Source organism: Rhipicephalus microplus, chromosome X, assembly GCF_043290135.1.
Source record: "Rhipicephalus microplus isolate Deutch F79 chromosome X, USDA_Rmic, whole genome shotgun sequence".
In the NCBI taxonomy this organism is placed as follows: Eukaryota; Metazoa; Arthropoda; class Arachnida; order Ixodida; family Ixodidae; genus Rhipicephalus; species Rhipicephalus microplus.
In genome coordinates this window covers 303,583,741-303,608,585 of record NC_134710.1, presented here as the reverse complement: position 1 = coordinate 303,608,585, position 24,845 = coordinate 303,583,741, and the positions used below count along the sequence as shown (strand labels likewise).

Below are 24,845 nucleotides of genomic sequence, written 5' to 3'. Positions count from 1 at the left end.
TTTTGTTAGAAGTTGATGGCGTAACCACGTGATTTCTCGAGAAAGCCCGAATTGTCATTTTCAGTCCAAATCCTCAATTCTCTCCCAAAACTGATTTGGAGGGCATTGCTCGCGTCTTTTGTTGAACATATTCGCGTAAACTTCTTTTTTCTTTGTAGCTTTCGATGAGTCGACACAGAACTTCTCCTTCCACTGGTCGATCGACCCTCGGCACCTTTCCTGTCACATCCAAACAAATGAAGATAACCCCTCACATAGTGGCAGCATCCGCTGATGAAAACAAAATGTTTCACCATGTGGAGCATGACTGCTTGCTCTCCTATTTACAGAGTTTCGGAATTTTGTTTGCATTATGTCAAGAAGTTACGATGAGTATAATGAGCGGCTGTTGGGATTTTGCGTAAAGTTGCAAAAATTATGGCGAATGTTAGGTCAACGGGACATTGTGGCAGGAATGCCCATCATTTTCACTCTTACTTCTTATGGCACTATAAGTCCCGTTGTAGAAGCAGCCGTCTCACATCTGCTTAAGAGGGCAAATAATTTACCTGTACTTATACATCTCAACGAAACAATTTCTCTTTATGGACTCGCAAGTGCTACATTTTCAAATGTATTCAATTTCATCACGAAGATGTCACTGCGAGGAATCTATAAAAAGCGTTTTGAGTTGCGATTTATTGGTTTCCTCACTATATGTGTGCTCGAAACTTTTTCCCCTTGTTTTAGATAGTAATTTCTTGAATATTCCCCTTATGGCGTGTATACCTTCACGAGCGTAGGATGACGCGTTTTTGTATATCAAAACAATATGTATTTTTTCATTAGTAAAACTACCTCTGAGTCGTAGTTCTTGACACCTGCCTGCGTACAAATGGACGTTTAGATCAAGAGGTGGCAGATCTACTGCTGTGCTCTTGTCTCGGGTTAGCTTTTTGAAAGGTGATTGCTGAACTTCACTTACGTAGTTTCTACGCAACCACTGCAGCTATAAAGGTGATGTAAAATAATATCATTCTTTCTTAAGGGAGCATGGATTGACCTAGAAAAAGAACGTATGATAAAAAGGACACTGCATGTCTTGCAACTGAATTTGTTCAAGAAAGCTCCACGCCAAGAAAGCTTATGCGCAGGCGCATTAACAACAGACGCTGTCACGAAAATGTTCTTGCAAATCGCCGGCACACCTGCTAAAAATTTAAGAATCATGATAGGGGGAGGTACATTTAATGAGTTTAACCCTTTCAGACACTTTGTACACCGTTTATCACTTGTTTTTGCTAGTTGTATCGACTATGCGGTATGAAAGTGCAACATACAATGATGTTTAGATGAAATGAACGTCCCGCCTAATAAACTTCTCTTAATTCAACTTCAGTTTTCTGCGTTCTGTTGTACATAATCACTGTTCCGAAGGCATACCATGGCTGACAAGTAGTTCTTCGACATGGCGCTTCCCTGGAGCCACGTCGAAATCTATATTTTTATTCGCAATATCAACAAACCAAAAACCAATTTGCACTATATTTCTATTCCGAGATTTGATTTCATATATGCAAGAACGAAACATGAGTGTCTTCAGAATAACTAGATATTTAATTATATTACCTGCAATAAATTAATTCTATTATTTCTACTAAGTCTAATAGTCAATATTATTATAACATTATTTATTATTATTATAAAAAATATTAATTATTATATTATTAGCTCTGTTTCTATGAACTGCTCTAAAACGCGAAAATTAATCTATTATAAAGTATTGTGCTCGCAATAGAATATTGAGGGTCTTAAAATCATGCTGTGACAATTTGACGCATTTACAGACATTTCTTCATTTGCGACGTTTGAAAGGGTTAAACAATTAACTGCTGTGGATGAATTTGGTTTCTTTCATGTGCACCGAAGGCGCACTCATTCGTGCGTCTGTTGCTATCTTAACTTGCTACGCCCGCAATATCTCTGTTCCACGCCGGCCCTTTGCTACCTGAATCAGTGTGCTATTGACTGATGGCGCACTGATTCATGTGAGGTTTAACGTCCCCAAACCACCATATGATTATGAGAGACGCTGTAGTGGAGGGCTCCGGAAATTTCGACCACCAGGGTTTTTTTAACGTGCACCCAAATCTGAGCACAGGGGCCTACAACATTTCCGCCTCAATCGGAAAGGCAGCCGCCGCAGCCGGGATTCGTACCCACGACCTGCGGGTTAGCAGCCGAGTACCTTATAGCCACTAGACCACCGCGGCGGTGGTCTAGTGGCTAAGTCGCCGAATTTCGCCAAGAAATGCTTCGCGATAAATAATACCATTTATGATTTGGTCAACATGAATTAATCCGGCATTATTCGCTTTCTTCTGAAGATAACACACACAAGGCACAGGTGTCGCGCTTAAAAAAAAGCAGCACACTTAATAGCAATAATTCTTGAGGCTTTAAGTCCCATAACTATAATATGATTGAAAGGGATGCCGTAGTGGGAGGCTCCGGAAATTTGGAAGTCTGCTCGTCTTTAGCGTGTCCCCTTAAATCTCAGTTTATGGGCCTCTAGCATGTTGCCTCCATCAAAATGCGGCTGCGGCGGCCGGGATTCGATCCCAAAACCTTCGGGTCAGCAATAAAGCAACTCACTGCACCACTGAGGTGGATACGCAAGCTTAATCTTTCTTACCCACAGCATACAACAAATCCGACGGTCTGCCGGCATCTACACCTATAGCGTAAGTAATCGCACCAGCAACTGCACCTCAGATTCTGTGGTTTTGGCCCACTCGACGACAATGCAGCCCCCTCGGCCACATTTGCCCCTGTTAGTATGCTGCAGTGCCGGGAATATACATGTCGTGAACGGCCGTATGTACCAAACTCCCAGTTGAAGGTGGCGCTAGCCTAAGGAATGACCGGCGCCCGTCTTTGGACGCGTCATCCGCGAAAAGGCCTCGATCTGCGTATAGTCCCGACGTTGCTACCACGTCTTGTGTTGCCGTTCTGCGAAGAAGGCCATGCACTGCCGGCCATCCATGTCTGTGCAGGCGCTGTCCCCGCCGTATTCGTGCGTGGCGCTCGTGTATAGACTGTTCCCCTGAACGTCTCTGAATGGCAAGGACATACAGGTTTAGCTATGGCGGGAGAAAACATGGAACAGGTAAGCGAGGGGGGAGAGAGTGTAAGTGAAATATTGTGTCACGTAATCGAGAAAAAAAAATATGGGTAAGAACACACACACACACACACAATTTTGATCATAAAATTGCGTGACCGACTTCGAGTTGTTTGTACACTTTAACACTTCAATATTGTATATTTGGGTATATTTTCTGTTGTTTGTCAACAACGCAAGAAAACTCGACAATTCTACAAAAAAAAAAAAAAACGTCAGGCCTGTGCTGAACGCAGCGCCATCAAAGCGAACGCTGTAAAAGCGTCTTTTATAGACCATTGTTTCAACACTATTCAGTTCAGTTTCAGTTTCAGTTTATTCATTCATTCAAAATACAAAATTTGTAGAATGTAGTATGCAGACGAGGGTCCCAAAGTCAAGCGAAGCAGTGGGACCCTCGGTTAACAATAACAATAAAATAACAATTATAACAGCACGTAAAATACGCAACATAAGTGAAAAGTAAACAGTGAACGTACATAAAATAACATCAAGTAAACAAAAAAGGCAGTCAGAATGCGACACAAGAACAATAGTAATAAGTTATGCAAGTAAAACATAATCACGCCATAAAGCAATAACCTAAATTTGCAAAGGCTTACTAATTTCATGCCCGGATACATAACAATCGTTAAGTAACCTAGTTATGCAAGATGAAGTTTTTAAGTTCACGTTTGAATGCATGAAAAGATGATGATGATTTTAGTGTATAGGGCAGGTTATTCCACAATTTAATGACCGCGAAGGCGGACGTCATTTTGCCATAATTGGTGTTACATTTAGGTAAAAGGAAGTTGTGACTGTGGGCGAATCTAGTGCTATTGGTGTTAGTGAGTAAACTAGCATCGATAAAATCAAACACAAGCTGTTTGTTAAGTTGTTTATATAACAATATGATTAAGTGAAAATTAAATAAGCCAGGCACAGTAAGAATACAGTTAGCCTGAAGGAGCGGGGTAGCATTAGAATAAAATGAACTGTTCGTAATGATGCGAATGGCCTGATTCTGAATGTGCTGTACAGACGAAATATGAGTGTTATATGTATTTCCCCATGATGTGATGCCATAGGTGATGTGACTATGTATGAAGGCAAAGTATAAAGACAATAAGGCTTCAAGTGAAAAAAAAGGACGAGATTTGATGAGTGATCTTATACCAAATGCTCTTTTTTGTTTGACGTAAAGAATATGATTGGTAAACTTTAAATGAAGGTCTAATTTTACGCCCAGAAAACACACACAGTTAGACGCAGGAATGAAATGATTGTCAATGTACACTTGTGGAATGAAAGGTAGCATTTTTTGTGATGTTTTAAAAACCATGAACTGAGTTTTGAGCGGGTTTAAAATTAAGTTGTTTAAACTACTAGTTGTAAACTTGCGTGGTATGCCGTACGCCATAACTGATAACAATTTTTTAGAAGTATGGATACACCACTACGCTGCCCTTTGTTATTCTGTGGATAAACAATGTACCCGCTACACATTTATAAGACAGTGGTTCCACTTTGTTGATACCGGGGTAGATGATGATGATGATAATGATGATGAAGAAAAAAAGAAGTATAACTGTTACAATTTTAATAGATTGGGCGTAATCAACGACCCCCACGTTACTCAATTCACATTGTGCGAACATTGGTGGTGATTTCACTGCCCTAAAATGCTCTAGAATGCTTTAAAACGTGTTAGCGCGATTCCCTTCCCCATATGCAATCTGCATAGCGTCTGTGGGTGTGTTTGAGTAGGAGTTTCAAGCACCAACATGGCTCTGTGGTAAACTACTGGGAATGCCACGCATGGTGACCGGGTTCGGAACTCATTGCTTCCTTATGAAACGGAAAAACTTTATGTCCTGAGCACGTCGTGTAGGACATCTTTCATTTATTTCGTTTTTTTTTTCATTTCGCGTGATAGATATTACGAGCACTTGTGGTGGCCGCGGTGGCGGAAAGCGATATGACGGTGCCAAAAACGGCTGCTGTTTCGCTGTAAAAATAAAGAAGAGAGCCACTTGAAATAGGCACTGCATAATGTCGCCACAGCTTTGTATATATCATGACTGACACCGCTGCGGAAAAATGTAACAGAAGAAAACAGACAGAGATGAAATACACTGGTCTTACAGTGAATGATTTAATCGAAAGTGCAATGCGAGAAAGATTAAGAGAAAAACGAAACGAAATAGACCACCACACAAATACACCGATCCCCACTCTACAAATCAAGGTTTATATGGAGTATTACGATATGAGAGATTTCCACGCACTTTTACGCAACATAAGAGAACAAATAACTGTTTTGTTCTACAGCGCGTCTTTTCGGAACATCCGTCATGTAAGGTGAGGGCTGTGTGCCACTCTATAGTTTCGCTGTGTGCCACTCGCGAAACTATAGAAGCGTTCTCATGGTCGCGATCGGACAGAAGAAACGTGATGTATAGAAATCTACAAACATGTTCGTTTGTTGGGATCATTAATATTACATAAAGTGCCCCCGAGAGCCAAGTGCAGTGGAGCTTAAGTATCGCGGTTCGAAAGTCGAGCGATGCATGATCCGCGGCGCACGAACAGGCACAGACAAAACGCTCGTGCTTGTGTTTTTCCGCACCCCATCTGTGACGTAGGCGCACGCGTTACGCCGGCGCTCTTCCCAAATGGCGTTTCGTTACACAGCGAGCAGCCAAGCAAGTCAAACGAGAGGCCATCGCGAGATCAACGCCGACGCGCGAGCAGGGCGACAATGCGGGAGCACGAGATCCCTCCGCATGGCGCGCGGGCGTTGCGGATCACGGGAGCACACGCAAAGAGGGACGCGAGGACCAATTAAGAGAGGGACCGCGGCGCGGGAACCGAATTCGCATGGCAGTAACGGTTCCCACGGGGCGAGAGGCAAAACCGCACCTGGTCTCTTCTCCTTCCTCCCCGACAGCCACGGCGCCGGTGCCCGAGCAGCGGCTGCATGCGTGGGGCTCGCGGCGACCGCAGGCGTCTATAATCACGGGGGCCGCGGTGTCACTCATCTCGACGACCACGACGCCTGTGCATGTCTCGCACGAGCCACGCCCCGGGACACCTAGGAAGACGCCGCATCTCCGAGGCTGGCCGTCTACCGCTGCTGCATGCAGGGCTTTGCACTCGCCACCACTGAGTGGCCGGCCAAATTATTCCAAGAGTCCGAGCAACCGCGAACGTTTCATTTTTTATCTTACCGCGTCACATCCTGTAGTTTTTCCGTTGTTGCATGTGCTCGAGGTGCCTGCCGTTGGTATATTCGCAAATCGAGGAGGATGGGGTGTATTCTTGTTTTTGCTCTTCCTTGTTTTATGCTGTTCCTCTCCATTGAACAGAGTTAGTGACCGGCGCTAGGAAAAAGATTCGAATATTTCCGATAGGCATGATGAAAGATTGTCTGCATGACAGACATAGAATAGCCACTCGATGTAAAATTAAAAGTTACGGTGAATGATTGATTTCAGCCCCTGCTCCACCACTTGGCATATTTTGACACGCGAAGGAATACTAACAATTTTCTGCGATAAAGGGGCTCTGCAACACCTTACCAAGTAATCATTAAATGGTTTCATTGAAATAGCTTATTGCGTGACAAATCAACTGCCGCGAACGTTTTTACAATTCATCAGGTACACACATAACTACAGGTATTTGTCGCATGCTTCAAGCACCTCTCTTCTTTCGTACTGCTTTCGTAGTGCGCTGAAAACTACACAAGGATGGGGCTGACAAGAGGGCAAGAAGATGCGTCCAATCTTCAGTGCGCATCATGGCATTCAGCTCTTGTTTTTCTTTTTTTTTCTTTGAACGCGCAACTTACTTTCAGTGTGATCGCGAGTGCACGAACCTCGTACGTGGCGGCATCTCGTGGAGGCCGCCAAACCTATGAAGCTCACGACGCTCAAATCAGCCAGTGGCCGTGAACACGGCGTTTTCGGAGCGCAATTTTGTGTTGATGGTGTCATTTGTAAAGAGAAGAGGCAGCGATTTCCAACTGACTTTCAGAATTAATTGTAAATTCCCGGGCCCGTGCTACGCTGTCATGCTTGGCTCACGGGTTCTCAGATATCTCGACTACCGGTCGGCAGCATCTTGCGACCATGACAAGAAAGCGTTGCAGGGCCCCTTTAAATAACATTTTCTACTCTTGCTGCACGCGCGTGAAATAGTGCGTTTTTGCATGATAAGTACGGATTACGAAATTAAAGTGAATGTGGATGTATTTACACGCGAAAATACCTGCGCGTAAAAGGAGATAAGAAAGGGCAATGCAAAAATCACATAGGGCCAGCCTCGCAATTCGCACCCCCCCCCCACCCCCCACCCCAACTATGGTGTTGCATATTCGGCGGCAGAACAGCCATCGGTATAATTGAGAAGGGAATGACCAGTACGGAGGCCAGGAAACAAATCCCACCCTGTTTTTTGGAAAATGCGATTTTTGCGCATTCTTTACCAATCCTGTGGACTTAAAAAAAGGAAAGCGAGTGCCGCGGTGAGCGTGGCAATCTTGAGATGGGTGCGCTCAGCAGACGTACCACCCGTTAACACAAACTGTTGCTCTTCTTCTACGGAATCAAATTCAAGTCGTGCGGCCAAGTTTACCCACTCAGCTGTCGCTAAACACTTTCTATCTCACACTCCCAACAGCTCTAGCCTATTATCTCAAACCAGCTCTTTCTTTTCTTTTTTTTCTAGGAAAGTGTGTGAGTTTTTCATCTTTGCCCACCACACGGTCTTCAAGGAGCTCCGGTGAGGCAACATGAAGCTGCTGGAAGAGAGAGCGCAAAATTGATTGTGCATAATTTTGCATGTCTCGCAAGTTCACGGAATGAATACCGCGGTGAAAAAGATAACAAGGAGGTGAAGGATCACGAACGAAACGCCCACTGTTCGCCTGGAGAAGTCTGCAGGTGCGTGGTGGTTTCCTCGTCGGGCCGGTCAGCCGCACATTTAGAGGGTCCGCGAGTGAAGCGTAAGAAGCAATCCACGAAAAGAAAGAAAAGTTTGAACCAGAAAAAAAAAATACAATCGCGCTAAAAAAAATGGGAAGGAGGAATGAGATGTTTGCGCTCCTCTTGAGCACTGAGCGATCTTGAGGCTAATGACTCGGGAGTGCAATCGGTTCGCGCGCTCACTCATGTTGGGCGCTGCTTTCTCGGCGCCCTTCAACGAGGAAGTAGCAAAGAGGAGAAATGTTTGTTTACAGCCCGCCCCGCGCGACCAAACGAGGACGAACGGCTGCGTGCGTAAATAAGCTGCCATGATCAAAGGGCAGAACGGCCTGGTACGCCTCACAGGTGGCGCTATACGCTCGCGGTGCCGTCCACCGATGCGAAGACAAGCGCGCTGCATGGATGCAAATGTGAGCCATCGAGCGTGCGCACGTGTATGTGTAGTACGCATGTAACGCGCGCTCACCACGAGAGAGACTCGGTGCAAAGTAAATAGGAGGTCGTCACCTATACACTAAAGTGTCACTGGGCAAACTCTCGGGGTTTGTTGTCCGGACGCCCCTTCAATGGCGATGCCCTAGAAGGCTGCCTCATGTGTAAAGGCCCAAGCCATTTACTTTCAGGCGGGCATTTCAAACACCATCTGTCAGCTGGGTGAGATTCCGGGACGGAATTCTGGTGCCATAAAGTCTTTTCACGTGGTCTTAAGTAGAACGTTTCAATAATAAGAATAACCTGCCGTTTAAAGACGGGTTTCGAGTCTCCAAATAATTTTCTTGCTTCCGTTTTATTATCGCTGTTGCCATCTTTAGTGAAACTTTTGACCTTCTTGCTGTTGAGATGACTGTTGCCTTCATAATTAGAGGACCAACGGTCAGGAATCAATCAATTATCCAATAAAATAAATAAATAAATAAATAAATAAATAAATAAATAAATAAATAAATAAATAAATAAATAAATAAATAAATAAATAAAAATGTACCTAATATTGGTGCCACATAGTCGTTTAAGTTGCTAGTTTTTCGGTTCATCTGACAAGGTACAGTTTGCAAAACAGTTCTATCGTTAAAATAAAAGCCAGAGAGGTCGATCGGACACGCACTGCTGGTTTACTGTTGTGCACAAAGGTAAAGCGGTTGAAGGATAAAGATGAGAGAACAGGGAAAGCAGCTGTTCCTACGAGGATGCAACATCGTCTCCCCAATCAGTCACTGTATGGTTGCCCACAATCCCAGCTGGTGATAAAAGCACGTGCGCGAAGTGGCAGGTGGGACGCGGATGTGCTAATGAACTGTACCTGTATTGCGGCTATATCATCTTTATGTTGTGAAGAAGAAAATGAGCAAAGCAACAATTTAGTCGTATATTAGCAAAATCTATACTCATTTCACTAAGCTAAGCATGATGCAAACGAATTCATACTATTTATCAGTTCGTACCACGCATGGAGTGCTTACCCCGTGAACTCGGATGGGGATGCCGTCTGCACATGTCAGGGATTGTAAAATCCCAGTTACCTTAGTCCAAATGGCCTTCATTGAGAAGATGTGCCAATACTGCAGCTAGAAGGAACGTAGCAAGTTTTTTGTTAAAAAAAGAAACAAAAAACCTACGTATATACAAGATTTATATTTAAATCTACCCATTGAGATAATGACAATTAAGCCGAATGCTTCTATTGCTGCATAAGCTGCCGATAACGTGCGACGCGCCATGGCTTGCATGGCACCTGCAACCACTTAATGGAGTACTGAAATGTTTTTTCGGAGGCGGGTTTACTCTGCCATACAAATATGCTGTATGCAGAGACGGCTCTGAGCAAGTGTGACGCTCAACAAATGCCGATAAGATATTTTATTTTGATATGAAAGTCAATTCTGTTGCAGCGCACCTACCAACATCGACACTAACCTGACGTCAGGCTACAGTACTCATCCGGGTGACTTCACGCAGCAGTCTGGCTCCTTGCGGTGGCGTCAAGCACCAAAACGCCCACATACAAAAAAATGGCAGCTTGCGCGTCGCCTTCTCGATCGTCTGGTCGCGCCGAGTGTTCGCGCGGACACTGTCATTCAGCGTATACCTGTGGAGTGAGCTTGAAAGTCTGGAATTGTGTGCGTGCACGCGAATACAATATGCACGCTTATCAAAGGGCAAATGAATCGTTTGGTTTTGAATTTGTCGTCATACCGCCAACATTTTGCCCGGTGAAGCCTTGCGCCTGTGAAACCGGGGACAATAGGTGCCCGTTCCACTGATTCCCGTCCGATCCGACACTGAGACAAGCATAGGTTGACTTCGTGTGCCGCCGCCGAAGTGGACACTGGACGCTAACCAAGCCAACGAACGAAGCGGAGTTTACTCTGTTCGCTGCACATCACTATAGACGCATACATGCGCAATATTCAGTTGCTGAGAGACTTCGGATTGTCGATGAAGAACTTGCGTATTAAATGTGATGTCATACCAACGTTGTGCCCCGCTGCCGCGACAGTTGCCACTCGTGCGGCGCGCAGCAGATGAAGCATGTGATCGAAGAAGCGACGCGTGGACAAGGATACGTCGTGAAAACGTGCGCGTGCCCATACTATACCGCCTGGTGGCGCTACTCATAATATGTCGTGACGTCAGGATACAGTAGGAACCAAAACCAGCTTTTAAAAGCACGCTGTAATTAATTTTTCAGGGCGCACTCGCGCTCCCCAGTACATTTCCGCTCTCGGCTGCTGACCCGCAGTTCGTGGAATCGAATCCCGGCTGCGGCGGCTGCATGTTCGATGGAGGTAAAAATACTGTGTGCCCGTCTGCTCAGATATGAGTGCATGTTAAAAAAAAAAACCAGGTGGTCGAAATTTCTGCAGCCCTCCACTATGGCGTCTTTCATAATCACATGGCAGTTTCGGGACGTTAAACACCACATATAAATCAATCATCCTACTCATTTTGGCTCGCATGATCCCGGTCCAGGAGGAGTGTACTGGGTGGTTGAATGCGTTCCGCAATGCTTTAATCATAGCATGGTTACTCAAACCACAGGTGGTCATAGACGTCGCAGTCGAAGCCAAAGTGCCACTGGAGATACCGAAGAAAGTGGGTGTTCGTGCACCACGAGGAACGCACTCCCGCAATCATTACGTTGACGCTGTTGTGCCCGCAATGCCACTTGTTCGGCGCGGCGTTGTTGCAATAGTTTGACATCGCAAGCTAATTCGGCGGTGTGGTTTGCAGGATCCGCCCTCCAGCGGCGCTTTCATTCCTGTTCGCGGTTTAGCGCAGCTTGGATGGCTGTCGGATCAACGCAGTTGCTGCCGGTATACTTGGTCTTCCAGGCCTGCTTTTGTGCCCCGGCTGCCTCATCGGCCTGGAAAATGTGAGCTTTCCTATGTTTCCACTGTAGGCGCTGTTCTAGAGTTGTCCGTGGCTTACTCATCTCTCATATATGTTGATGTCCTAGTCCTCGGTGCCATGGCTGTGACTGGATGGACGACGTCACTCACAACGTAGCCAATTGAGCGCGTGCTTGGGTACAACGCTGAGAACAACATAACTGATAGGATGGCCAATGCAGATCGCTCATGGCACCGACGCCATTTGTCCCAGCCATATGCAGCTTTCGTTGTAAAAATTTAGCAGGGATAGACGGCAATGAGCTGGCTCATTAGCTGGCCCACGATGTATTGCACCGGGCACCGTTCACCCAGACCACCTCATTCTTATCAGCATGAAGTATTTCATGGGGGAAACAGAGGATATATTTGCACTGGGCGCACAAACGTCTAGCCTCATGAAGAGGTACTGACACGAATTTTTTCACTTACCATTTTTGTTTGCGTCAAATAATAGGCCAAGTCTCTGAGAGCGTATGGGAAATGTACTGGTAAGCGTGAGTGTGCCCTCAAAAAGTAATTACAGCATGCTTTTAAACGCTAGTTTTGGTTCTTATTGAACTCTTACGCAGGTGCGTAGCAAAGGGGTGGCACACTAAGCCGTGTCCCCCCCTCCCTAAAATTGTTCTCGCCATGGCATAGAGAGCGAAAATTGGCCATTCCTGGGGTGACCTCCCCGATATCAAGAAAAAATGTCGGGCTACGCGCCGACCCTGACGTTACGACATGGTATATGAGCAGCGCCGCCAGGCGGTAGTATGGGCACGCGCAAGTTTTTGTGATGTATCCTCGTCTGCGCGCGGCTTTTTAGGGGCGAAGCTCCTTAGGGCGTGGGCTGTGCGTCCCCTGTATGTAGCCACCTCTAGTTTAGTTCTTGCAGTGTTCACTAGATGGCGGTACCGTCCCCTGTATGTAGCCACCTCTAGTTTAGTTCTTACAGTGTTCACTAGATGGCGGTACCGTCTCCTGTATGTAGCCACCTCTCGTTTAGTTCTTGTAGTGTTTACTAGATGGTGGTACTTGTAGCTGATGATGAAAAGATGCAAGATGTTATAAACTAGGAAGCGGTACTTGTAGTTGATGAAAGACGCGAGATCTTATAAAATAGGAATGATGTCACATATGGCACGTGTCATTGGTTGAAGGCAATCGTTCGATTTAGTGCGGCGACGTACGCTAGGGGGAGCTATGTAATAAAATCGAGTGGGCAAAATGTACAGAGGATTCATGGTTTACCAGGTTTACCTCCGGAGCTTCGCCCACTCATCATCATTCACTTCGTGGATATGGCGGCACTTTTTGAACGATTTCTTTGTCCTCTGATAAGCATATATCTTGTATTCGCGTTCATGTACCCTATTCCTGACTCCGCTTACTCGCTTGATAGGCAGGCTGTATTACAGTGACCGCAGAACGCGAGCAGACGATCGACAAGGCGACGTTCAAGCTGCCATTTTTTTTTTTGTGTGTGTGTTCTGGTTCTTGACGTCATCACAACTAGCCAGACTGCTGCATGAAGACACCCGGATTACTACTGTAGCCTGACGTCAAGTTAGTGTCGATGTCGGTATATAGGTGCGGCGCCAAAAAGTTGACTTTAATATTAAAATGAAATATCTTATCGGCATTTCCTGAGCGTCACAGTTGCGCAAAGTCGTCTCTGTATACAGGATATTTGTATGGCAGATTAAAATCGCCTTCGAAAAAAGGTGTCATCACCCCTTTAATTCTTCAATTCCTTATGTCCAACATTCTTCAAGCGAAGATGCACAAAAGAAGTTAAAAAAAAAAGATTTTCCCCGGTTGTTCAACCAGATCCGTAGGGTATAGGCGTGAGAACTATAGCGTTATAGCTGTTGATCAGTTGATCCTTTATCCCATCTTCAATTCTATGAGCACGCACGTATTGTGGAAAGTATACAAATGGGTTTTCCTTGTGCTGAGGCGCATAACATGAGCATTACGGAACAATCACCCTCAAAGGACGATGAAGACGAGTAACGCGGGGCTACTTGCTTCATTGACCCAGCATGTATATGCTGAGTAATCGCCGCATGTCAGCTCGGAGGGGAAACAAGCATCCGTCAAATCATCAGCTTTCAGCCCATTGTACCCAGCTCTCCGAAGCTAGGTCGATTTAACGAAATGGCACTCTAACCACTTCCCATGTTTGCTAATAAATCTGCATTTGTAAAAAAAAAAAATAAAAGAAGTGGTGAAATTGAATAAATAAAAAAAATTGGAGGAAGTGATTCTCTATTCTCCCACGGGCTACACAATTTCATGAGAAAAGTCACCGTGTGCCGTTGCGCTGCACTTCCGTCGCGAGCGCGTAATATTGTACCTGGAAGGCGCACGCGCAAGCCCACGGTGTAGACAGTCGATCTGCACGGATGCCTGCGCGGGCCCCGGACCGTGCAGTCCGTGCATTCATGCACGGGCGACCCGGCTCGAGCCGTCGTCTCACCGAGCGCAGTGACTTTCTCGCCTAATTTCGGGCGCGATTGGGCCGATCACGCGAGCCACTTCCTTCGCGCACCTGGGTGGGGATGGCTGGAAGGGCCCAAAACGGGGAAACATTTATTTCGTTCGCTTATTTATCCTCCAACGGCGTCCAGGCCAGGGGACGAGAGATGCTGTCGCTCTGATAGATGCCCCCTCGGCGGCCACCGGAAGATGGCTCCCCCCTCCTGACGACCCCCCTAACTCGTCTCTCCTCCTCCTTTCTGCGGTTGCACCCGACCGTTGGCTTGACGAGCTGATATGCTGTGACGTAGCGGTTGCGACTCTGTACCGCAGCATGCGGTGTGTATGCGACAGGGACTTCGTGGAAGGTGCGCCCGGGTAACGTCCTCCATGGCGCAGAGGACAGAGTGTGCTACGGCACACGTTGTAAATTGGTACCACATTGTCAATGTACTCATCTTGTCACTTTAACTCACCTTGAGGCTACGTACGCACCCGCTCCCCCATTTTTTTATTGGGTCAAAATTTTACCACCACTGACTCAAATATTAGGATATGCATAATTGCAGCGCGTACAAAATTTCAAACAAAAAGAATAAAACGCACCAATGAAAAAAAATGAACGTCCGTTTGTACACGTGTTTGTCCCACAGCTAGAAAAATCTGACTCGATGCTTCTGCACTTACTCATGTAGAAATGGTGGACACGCTCAATTTTTACTCATCGTCATGTTCTAACGCAGTCCTCCACACATTCATCCTTGACAACAGGGGCAAAGCTTTGCGAAGGAAAACAATGAGACTGTCCCTTTGTTGTCTTCGTTTATCGATAACATGTGAGCTTCGTATATAACGCAGTTTTACGCCATGTTAAAACGACATACCTAGAATGTGTTTTGTGCCTTTCTATTTCTCAACGATAAGGTAAAATCAGTTCTGGTCTGCTAATTTTTTATGAGCTCTCCGTATGCGCAAATGATATGGTATTTTTGGCTGATCTTTGATGACAGCCGCATATAATAGGATTAGGTTATAGCCACAGCGTTTGCCAATGACATCACGCATACCCACAAAATAAGTATCTTGAATGCGTACCTTGTTCGTTCGTGAGAGCAAGCTGCAATGCTTGAGTATAAAGGCCCATGTGGGCGTTTGCGGGGACTAGAAGTGTGCAAATATTCATCTCTGATTGGGGTCTAGTTTCTTACAGTGAACAGTTAACGAAAAACAGTAATTTCGGACTTGCGCAGTTTTCTCGTGTTAATTGGACCCTCACCCTGCCCCTCTTCCTTCAGCCACGCACAATTTTGTCATTATGTTTTTAACGCATAACATTAACGTGATAGCTTTCAAGAGCTCTTTTCGCAGAAATTCTGGTATTGTCAGCGGTGTCGTCGTTGGTTGTGAGCAAAAAGTCAAGATAGATGCAAATAAATAAGTAATAAAAAATTGTGCGAGTGAGAATTGAACCCATGACTTCTGCGTAGCACGCAGTTGTGATGTGGAGCCACGCAAGTGCTTGTAATTCAACAAACAAACAAACAAACAAACAAACAAACAAACAAACAAACAAACAAACAAACAAACAAACAAACAAACAAACAAACAAACAAACAAACAAATAAACTATAAGGTTAGCATGTAGTGCGAGGGGTCTCTTTAACTCATGCATTATTGCGTCGAGGAATTGGAGAATGACATCATGTTTCAAATTACGCAAATTGCGCAACATTTGGCTGGTGTAAAGCTTATTAACCATTACAATGCGTGCAGGTGAACCTGCCACCTTACGGAGGCGTAGAGGGTAGCTGCAGTAAATTTGCGAAAGGAAGAATTATGGTGCAGTGAGCATTTCACAACTGTACCTTGCAGTAGGCACTCTAGAATAGTTTGAAACGAGCAATGGTGTATGCGCGTAAATGTTCCTTTCCTTGAGGCATGGTCAAAGGCGACACGCAACCATGGTACCTATACACTATCGCCTCTTACTCTTGAATGCGAAGTTCAAGCGTCCTCCAAATTTTTCGAGCATCAAATAGCAGCAATGGTTCAGCTTCCATAATATACCTGTCAAGGTTCATCGTTCGTTGTAAGGATTTTACATACCATTTGTACTGCCAGCGAGATACAAGAAATTTCATAACAAGAACAGTTCTACATTTTTAAAGCAAAAAAAAGGAAGAAAATAAAATGCATAGCTAGAATATTTTCGTTTCAAAACCATTTCAAAGTGAATTTTTCAACTTTTAATGGTCACAAATGAAGCACGAAAGTAAGTTAGATTAGGAGCGTATTGAGATATGTAGTACTCCTTCAACGCAACTGTCCGTCCGCGCATACGCAAAGAGATTTAGAGCTTCTGTTGTGATTAGGTTTCTTCGATATCAAAACTGAAGTGTTCAAGAGGAGCAGTTTGATTAATGCTTTCATTAAGAATGCCACACCTCCGTTCAGCTCAGCTTTCAGGGTGAGCGCAAAGGGTATGGCGGATGAGGGAAAGAAAAAGCGCTCTGGAATAATTCACTTTCCAATACGATCCAATAAATTGTAACGATAGCATTCCCTATCGAAATCACAGTAATGATAGCGATAACAATAAATCCCTGAAATTAGTTCTGTCTAAGAGAAAAAAGGAAACATCCAAATTAGGTTTTGAGCGTCAAATATTCATACAATCTCCTCCATACTTATAAGACAGAAAACCGTGAATTAAAATGGTAGGAATTGCGGGACTCTGCTGCAAATATAGGTAGCCCATTCCGATAAAGTGTGTTTGTGACATGGTCAGAAGTGTTCATATATGACCTATGAGTTTACAACTTATCCAAGATTACGACCTCGTTAAGCTTAGAACGTATCCTATTTTCTAATGGTGTATTTGGCAAGCCGCTCTTTTCTTCTGGCTTGGAGTCGCCAGACGCCGAGGCGGCTCGCAATCAGAGTGCGAGAGGAAGCGCACCAACCGATATGTCGGCGATGTCAAAGCATCCCCGGGTAAACATTACTGCACCGCATCTACGGATGGCGGCAATCATTTAAGTGAACATCTCTCACACATACCTGGACGCTGCGACAGACTTTTGAGCTCAGCACATAAATATGGCGATCGTCATCATCCGAGCTGCTATCTTCAAGACAAATTGCGTGGATGTCTACGAGCTGCAGCAACAACAGCATTGACGTTTCCGCCACCTTCGCTAACCGCCACCTCCTTATCGAAATGGTGCACTTGTGGCTTCGTGGATGTGAACTTGCCACACGCACACCCACAAACACGACTGACAACGCACGTGAACGAAGTATGATGCGCCCCGCGATGTGTCCTTCCGAAGTGCGCGCCAGCGCTGTTGGCGCTGTTCACCTGGTTCATCTATATAGGTTCACCTGCCAACAGCAACATGATTCGTCAGCTTGTGTCACGTGATCCATACTCCCAGTCAGATCGCACCGCACTCTCACTTCGAAGTCAGAGTGCGCGAGAGCACTCTGCGTCAGAGGCTGACACTCTGAAAAAACCAACCAAAGGTAGTCCGAGTGCTCAAACTCGACCAATCGAATGCTCAGCCACTTTTCAGAGTGCTCCATAGCACTCGTAAACGCCCAACCGAATACGCCATAAGATTAGTGTTGTGCCGACGTCTGTTGTGCTTCTGGTGGATTGCATGATTTATAGAAAAAAAAATCCCACTTAAGATATAATAAAAGATCTCACTTACAGAGCCCTAATATCAATTTTATTGAAGCATCTCTGTCTTAAACCTCATTTCTCCCTTCAAATCATGTGATGATGAAAAAAAATTCACAAAGTTTTTGTCTTAAATAAAAAAAATCTGTACAGCAAGTGAAACATTAACTTTAAAAAGCTGACAAAACACCATGAAAATCACTTTGGTGAATGAGACTAGACAAAACCGCCTTGACATTTGCTTGTATATTTATATAAGAAACTTGAAAAACCCTTCTCTGATCAGTGAGTAACTCCTTGTTGTTTTATCAAGCAATTACGCCTTCACTATGAAATGCTTCTTTTTTTTTCCTTTTTTTTTCAGCATCGGCGATCTCTTACGAACGGTGTCCCCATTCAGTATCATACGATTTCAACGAATGATATTTTATTTTGGCATATCGCAAAAAAAAGCGCTGCGTATTAGCGATGGAAATAATCTCAGAAATATTCGTCGCCCAACAGCGGGCAGCCGCTGTCAATGTTTGTTGTCCACTAAATAAGAGAGGAAGACCGTTAGTTCCTCAGGATAGTTGGCTGCTCATATTGGTCAGCAGAGCGACACTGAAAGGATAAGGACAGCGCTTTTAAGCACAGGATGCTAAGAGGACAAACGCTTTAGCACCGTGTGGCTAATTCCTGCATATCGCCCATAAAAGTTTTTCGCAGTTTTTTCAGACCCCCAGTAGCAGATATCGACTAATTACTCGTCAAGTTCATTACTTGTTAAGGGATGCTTTCACCATATGGGTCATTGTTTATGTATTTTCATATCGCACACGTATTCTCCCACTGAGCAACAGAGTAATATCAACATCCTAATTAGTTCTGCCAGTAACGTCCCTTGAGTGTCCGTTATAGGAATATAAACGCGGCATACTCCAGCGTGGCGCAAGTTTCGGTCACCTTCGAGCCGGAGCAAGTGGTTCAGGACAGTACGCCGGCGTTGCCGCATCAACCCCCAACCCCCTCACTGCCGTCGCCCGTTTTGGCCCCCGGAGCATGCGACAGGTAGCATTGTGTTTGGGGAGAAAAAGGAAAGGGGAGGTGTTCTTGTCCAGCCATGCCGACTTCCGGCGTTACGCACCTTGCGTGGGCGGTTTCACTTCCGGCCCTCATCGCGGACCCTGCCCCCTCCGCTCCACCGGTGAACATTCGCGCTCTGTCGAATACGCTGTGTTTCTTTCGTTTGTCCCAGCTTTACTCCCCCCCACCCCACCCCGTATTCTTCGGCGTTGCCTGCCGTCACCCTCGCTCTCTCTCTTTTTTGCGTTTACATTTAACGGTGTTTCTTTGCTTGTTTGCCTGGAGATGCGTGGTCGTTGTCATTTTTCGACTGTTAGCATTTATTACACGCCCTCTCGACTCTTGCATTATTCTTTTAATCAACTGCGGCCCGTTTGACTTTTTTTCTGCTATGCTGTGCCTGACCGTTGGGTTAACCGCGGTCACACTCATGCGTTACGGCAAAGCTGCTCTGTTAGTTTTTTTCGGCGTCACACGCTCAAGACAAGCGCACGAACCGAAACAGCTGTGTCAATGACACATCGCAACCGCGAAAATTATAGTTAATACAGTAGTTCTTATAGTTGCAGGAAATGGTCAGTTTTCGACAAGCCATTCAGAAGCCGACGGGAAAGAGAAAAAAAAAACATGGTCGCCTCAAGGGCGAGGCAGTGAGTGCTACAGCAACATATTGTAATGCCACGTGGAGAAAGGCAATCAGATCGAAACTTAGAGCGTGCAGCTCGAGCAGAAAGCATGCAAAAATGAGCCTAGACAGGACGAGCGCGGACTAACAACTGTCACTGCTCGACGTTTAAAAGCACGCTTCTCCAACAGAAAGAAAGGCGCCTGAAACGAACGCACAAGTATACGCAGAACGAGCGTGAGCACGATTCTTACTTTATCGTATGTGAGCAGCGTGCTCATTTCGTAAACGCGACCGCGGCAGTGAGCGAAGTGACCTTCACGCTCTCTCGAATCACGAGTCTGATGAGCGCGCGCGCGCGCTGCGGAGACCATGTTCCGTGGACGCACGCGCTCGTCGAAGCGCGAGAGCTGACGAGCTCACGAGCTTTAGAGCGCGCCCAACGAGAGCTCTTCGCGCCATCTCGATACTGATGACAAAAATGCGCGGAAGTTGTGGAGCTCTGAGGACCGCCAAATGGCAAATGGTGTAACTTATATAAATAGCTGACCGTTAGCAAGCTTGAAAACGTACGTTTCGTGATTTAGTGCTTTCGCAACACGCTCTGTGGAGCGAGAGGTCGTAGGTTCAAGACCGAGCGACAAAGCTTTTGAAGACGATAGTCTTTCTTGGGGACCTTCGATGCCAAAATTTTGGTTTGTCTGTCTGTCGGTACATTTGCCTATTTGACCGCCGTAATGATACGCCAAACGGCCCTAAACGGTACCCCAAACGGCCAACCCCATTCGTAGCACCCACCAATATTTCTCAAGTTTCAGCGGTCATACTTGTGCGATTGTCAATTAAAAAGCAATTGTGCATATCTGAGGCACTATAACAACACCTCAATGTTTTGTATGTGTGCCTTTGTACTAGAGGAAGTACACACAAGTAATTCCAAGGAAAGTAGCGTTTATCACGCTGCGCTGATAGTGCAACACGATGTTCAAAAATAAAAGTTTTTCCAACACTTTGCTAGGACGACACGGTGGTGGCACCTGCCCGCCGCTTTGCGTTCTACACCTTATCGCCTCCGAGACAGGCGCGCATCTTCCTCCGCGGGCACGCACGTGTTCCTTCGTTTTCGAAGATAACTGCCAGATAGCGCTCGTGTCTAAGCTTCCAGAATACAATTCATCGATTTTCTCGCGCAGAACATCAAATAAACGTTTTGTTCACTCTCTCACACGCAAGACTATCGTCTTTCGACATTTGCAGTGAAACATGCATATACGGGGCCAATTTTTTCTTCTCGTTTTTTTTTCCTTGACAATCCGTTTGTATGCATATTGCAAAGTCATATCCGTGGCGCGAATACATCAGCGGAGCCATGGTGGGCCCCAGCATAAAACACTTCTATCATAAAAATATTGCAGCAGATCCCGCGCATTGTGAGAATCGGTTACATGCGAAGAGTCACCGATTAGTAGTCCAACTTTTGTGAATTTGTGAACTCGAAGCACTTTAGAGGCAGGGTCGTCGTAAGATGTCGTTTCCTGTCATCGTCGCTTGGCGTAACGCAGGCGAAATCTGGAATAGCATATAGAGCGTGCGCTCGCGCCAGAGAGGTCTTATTTTCTTGTTATTTGAGTGTCTTGATGATAATATTAAGTGCGTATAGCACAGTCATCTGTGGCATAGTTAGCGCGTTCTCACGCCAACGAAAAGTAGTCCTCCTCCTTTGGTGCAACCCAAACAAAACCACGTATAAAAATCGTGAAAGAAGATGAAGCGAGTGAGGAATAAAAAATAAAAAGAAAAGGGGGACATAGAAAGAAAAACAGAAATAAATAGAAATGAAGAGGAAAAAAAGAGCAAAGAAAAAAAACAAAGGAAGAGAGCATGAAGAAAAGAGAAAACCGAAGAGACGAAGAATGCTTTCCAGCTCCCCACTTCAATCAGGCTTGGCACCAATAAGGCCTTCGAAGCATGCCTTGATTTTTTTTTTCCGAGCCGCTGCTTTGGTGACATCAAAGGAAGGCTGAAAACGTGACTTGTCTATGTAACCTATATTTTCAGAAATATATAAGATTTCAGAAATGCAATTTCAGAAATATTTCACTTACACGGATGCCGATGCTTCGGTGAGCGGACGTAGTGCGGCATTCATTTCATGACGATGCCAAGATTCCAGAAACAAAAACTGCGTCATACATACTGGGCTGCGTTAAAGTGAATGAGGCTGACAGGTGCATTTTCTTCGCCCTCTGGGCAACCTATATGTGTGCATATGCATCCCTCAAGTGACCGCCTCAGGTGAGTTCATATTAACACGACGCCACTGCAGCACATTCATTGTCGTTCTCATAAAATGCTCATATAAAGCTGAGGGATAAACATCGGATAGCGGAAACGCGAACTCAAAGAACGCGCTTAAGATTGAGCTATATGCCTGATTTGATATGCACGTGGAAGCGACACTTGACCTGCTTTGCAGTGGACTGAAGCTCCACATAATGCAGTGACGGGCTCTTCCCAGGCACTTATAAAGGGTATGCATTCGTGCAGCCTATCGTAATGTCGAGTGCCCGTGGCGTATTGTGAATTGAAAAGGAACGCCGTTCCGTCCCTGTCAGCCCCACATAAAGATCTCCCGCATACAGGTTCAGTGCTGGAGAAAGGTCTATAACTATTCAGATGCTCATTCTGTAGTTCGCGGGCGGTCCACCACCTCACAATGCCCCTGGTTTCACGTTGCCTTCGGCGCTCTTTTCGGGCGCGCTCCCCAACGTTTGTGTGTATGAGCACAATAGCAATGAGAACCGCCAGACATAGGAACATTGATGGTTCGGCGTCGAGTTTCATCGCTGGCGGTCTTCGAATACACCCGGAGGTCCTTCCCGGGCATTTTCGGGCGGCGTATCAACAACCCGGATACAACGCCGTCTCTCGGAAGCCATTGGCGTGAGACCAGCCGGCTTCAGATATCAGCTATACACTCGAGAGTCGTCGAAGACGCCACTTGAGAACGCAAATGTTCAGCCTGATTTGCGTATATAAGCGGTATTCGAGCACATCGTATGGCATCTAGGACAGGAATGATGAAATGTCAAGTTAGAAAAACAAATATAGAAGATGCCACAGCCATGCGCCCCACATCCAGCCCTTCCGACAAGTGACATTGTAGTTGGCCCAATCGCATACTATATTACTATATCGGAAACCATGATCTCCGCTCTCATGCTGGAGGGGAACAAGTGGCGCCAGAGTATATACTAGAATAGAAATAAAAAGTAACAAGGCGAAATCTTTGTTCCGGTCTTCATCATTTCGTATCACATGTGAAGTTGCAACATTTGTTCAGCTCAAACCGAGAGTCCACCTCTAACAAACGAGGCAGGTGTTTCTTTTGTCTTAGTTCAGTGTTATAACTTTATGGCACCTCACAGAGTAAGCGCGAAAGTATTTATATTCGATAGAGTTATAGTCTTTCTGAGTGTGTTTTACTTGAATCAAAGGGCGGAAACACCAAAAAAAAAAGAAATTCTTACATTCATCCGCGGAATATGTCGCACAAAAATGTCACATTAACGAGAATGCGCGCTGTGTAGAGGACTGTCAAGGCCAGTATATCAAAACATGTCGGAAAAACTTCTCAATCTTATAAAAAATACAGCAGATCAAGTGACGTATTGTTCTTGCAAAACAGGTTCAATCAGAGATGAAATCATTGATTGTTTCATCGCTATCAGACACCTTCACAAAAAGCGCTGTTTGACACGCAAACGAGAAATGATTGTACATGATAAACTGTGTCAACCTAAGCTTTAATTGTTACGCCTATACATCGGCGCTATTTCTTTTCAATTCAATGTGTATGAGGTTCTCAGCTTCGATAAACAAATTGGTAGTCTGCACTCGATCTTTTTTTATTCTTTATTCCCTCTCTGTGTGAATGTTTTCTGTGATATCGCGATACTCAGTACGCTAAACGCAATACGATCCAACTGGCCCCTCATAGTATATTATGCATGTGGTAAAGTTATGAGGTGTAACAGTGAGCCACCCGTGCCATCCACCTGTGCTTTGTGCTAAAAACAGCCTTTCATAACGAACAGCGCAAGAGCGTCGTTTTTCCTTGTAGGAATTGTGGAGAAAGTCATAACTGAGACCAGAGGTCGATATACTTAAGTGTGTGAATTCGTTAGGTGCACTGCTTCAGAGTAAACTCATAAGTCAGCTTATACGTATAGCCTCCACTGAATATCTGTACTTGATATTGGGGCTGCATGGATGCTTTACACGAATGCTGCGATCACGTGACCTTGACTACTCTGACTGACACCAGCCGCGAAGCACTTGGTACTGTTGCTGAGATAATACATTAGTATGCTAGGATAATATGTCGGCATGCATGAGTAACATCTAGGCAACAGAACCAAAAAGTACGCGGCCCTATAGCATGAATCAAACTGTTTCAGGACACCCTGCGGAGCATTCGCATAAGGCTTGCTGACTACTGTAGGTTTCAGCACTAGCATCAATAGAATCAGTGATTTAGTACACCTGATCACTGTAGCAAATAACGCGTAGTTAGTTGCATCATCTTTTTTTAAATTACACAGTAGAGTGTGTGTGTGTGATGTGCGAAACAAGCTGGCCTTGCATGGTAAACATGGTGCGACGAAGCCTGAAGGCCTTTTGAAGCTGCTTTAAAGTCGTGCGAATTGCTTCCCACGTATTTCAGGGACCAATGAGCTCCAAGCGATGCAAGCTGGGCAGCAGGCTTTGCAGCTTTCAAGGAAGTCAACGAGGTAGCACGAATCAGCTTCAACTCCAGGACAAACTTGGTAATAATTAGAAGCGACCCTGGCGGAACTCCTGCCGATGTAACGGAAACATTTGCCTGGTCACCCTCACGTCATGTCTATACAATAAAGTAGATGATTACCGCTTTTTTGTGCTTAAGGGGCTTTGTGCTTAAGGGTCTTTCAAATCTTCAGCGCGGTGCAAAAGTGCCGCCTCAAATGCGTCATGTGCTGTTGTGCGCGTATGTATTGCATTGCATGTGTGTTCCATTTCTTGTTATGTATAACTTCGAGTTGCTGCTCACAATAATACCGAGAAATTATCTCGAGACCTGTACGGTACATCTTTTTCTCAAATAATTGTTTGTACTTCCACCCTGTAACGGCCCACTTCTGGGCTAACAGTAGAAATAAATGAATGAATGAATGAATGAATGAAAACACTTTTCCTAGTAACTACTGGATGGTTTCATTGAGGAAGTTTATTGGCTCACGAATCGACCACCCCGAATATTGTTAGAATCCGTCGAGTGCGAACGGAACTAGAAAGATTTGTCGCACGCTGTAATTGCTTTCTCTCGTCTCTATCGCACCGGCGAGTGCTATGGAAGCTAACAAGGGAGTAATCATATGGAAGTATAGTTACGTCACACGCACTTCGAACACGCGGCTTCACGATCACACGCGTGGGCACG

At 45.3% G+C, this 24,845-nt stretch overlaps 1 long non-coding RNA gene across 1 annotated transcript in view; it reads left to right on the top strand.

Annotated features, from left to right (window-relative positions):
* The window catches only part of LOC142776212 (uncharacterized), a 185,471-nt gene extending 161,174 nt beyond the window's left edge, over positions 1 to 24,297 (top strand). Inside the window, exons 2-3 of the long non-coding RNA XR_012887378.1 lie at positions 11,365 to 11,506; positions 24,090 to 24,297. This is a non-coding gene — a long non-coding RNA (uncharacterized LOC142776212). The remainder of the gene's footprint in view (positions 1 to 11,364; positions 11,507 to 24,089) is intronic.
* Positions 24,298 to 24,845: the final 548 nt, after the last annotated feature.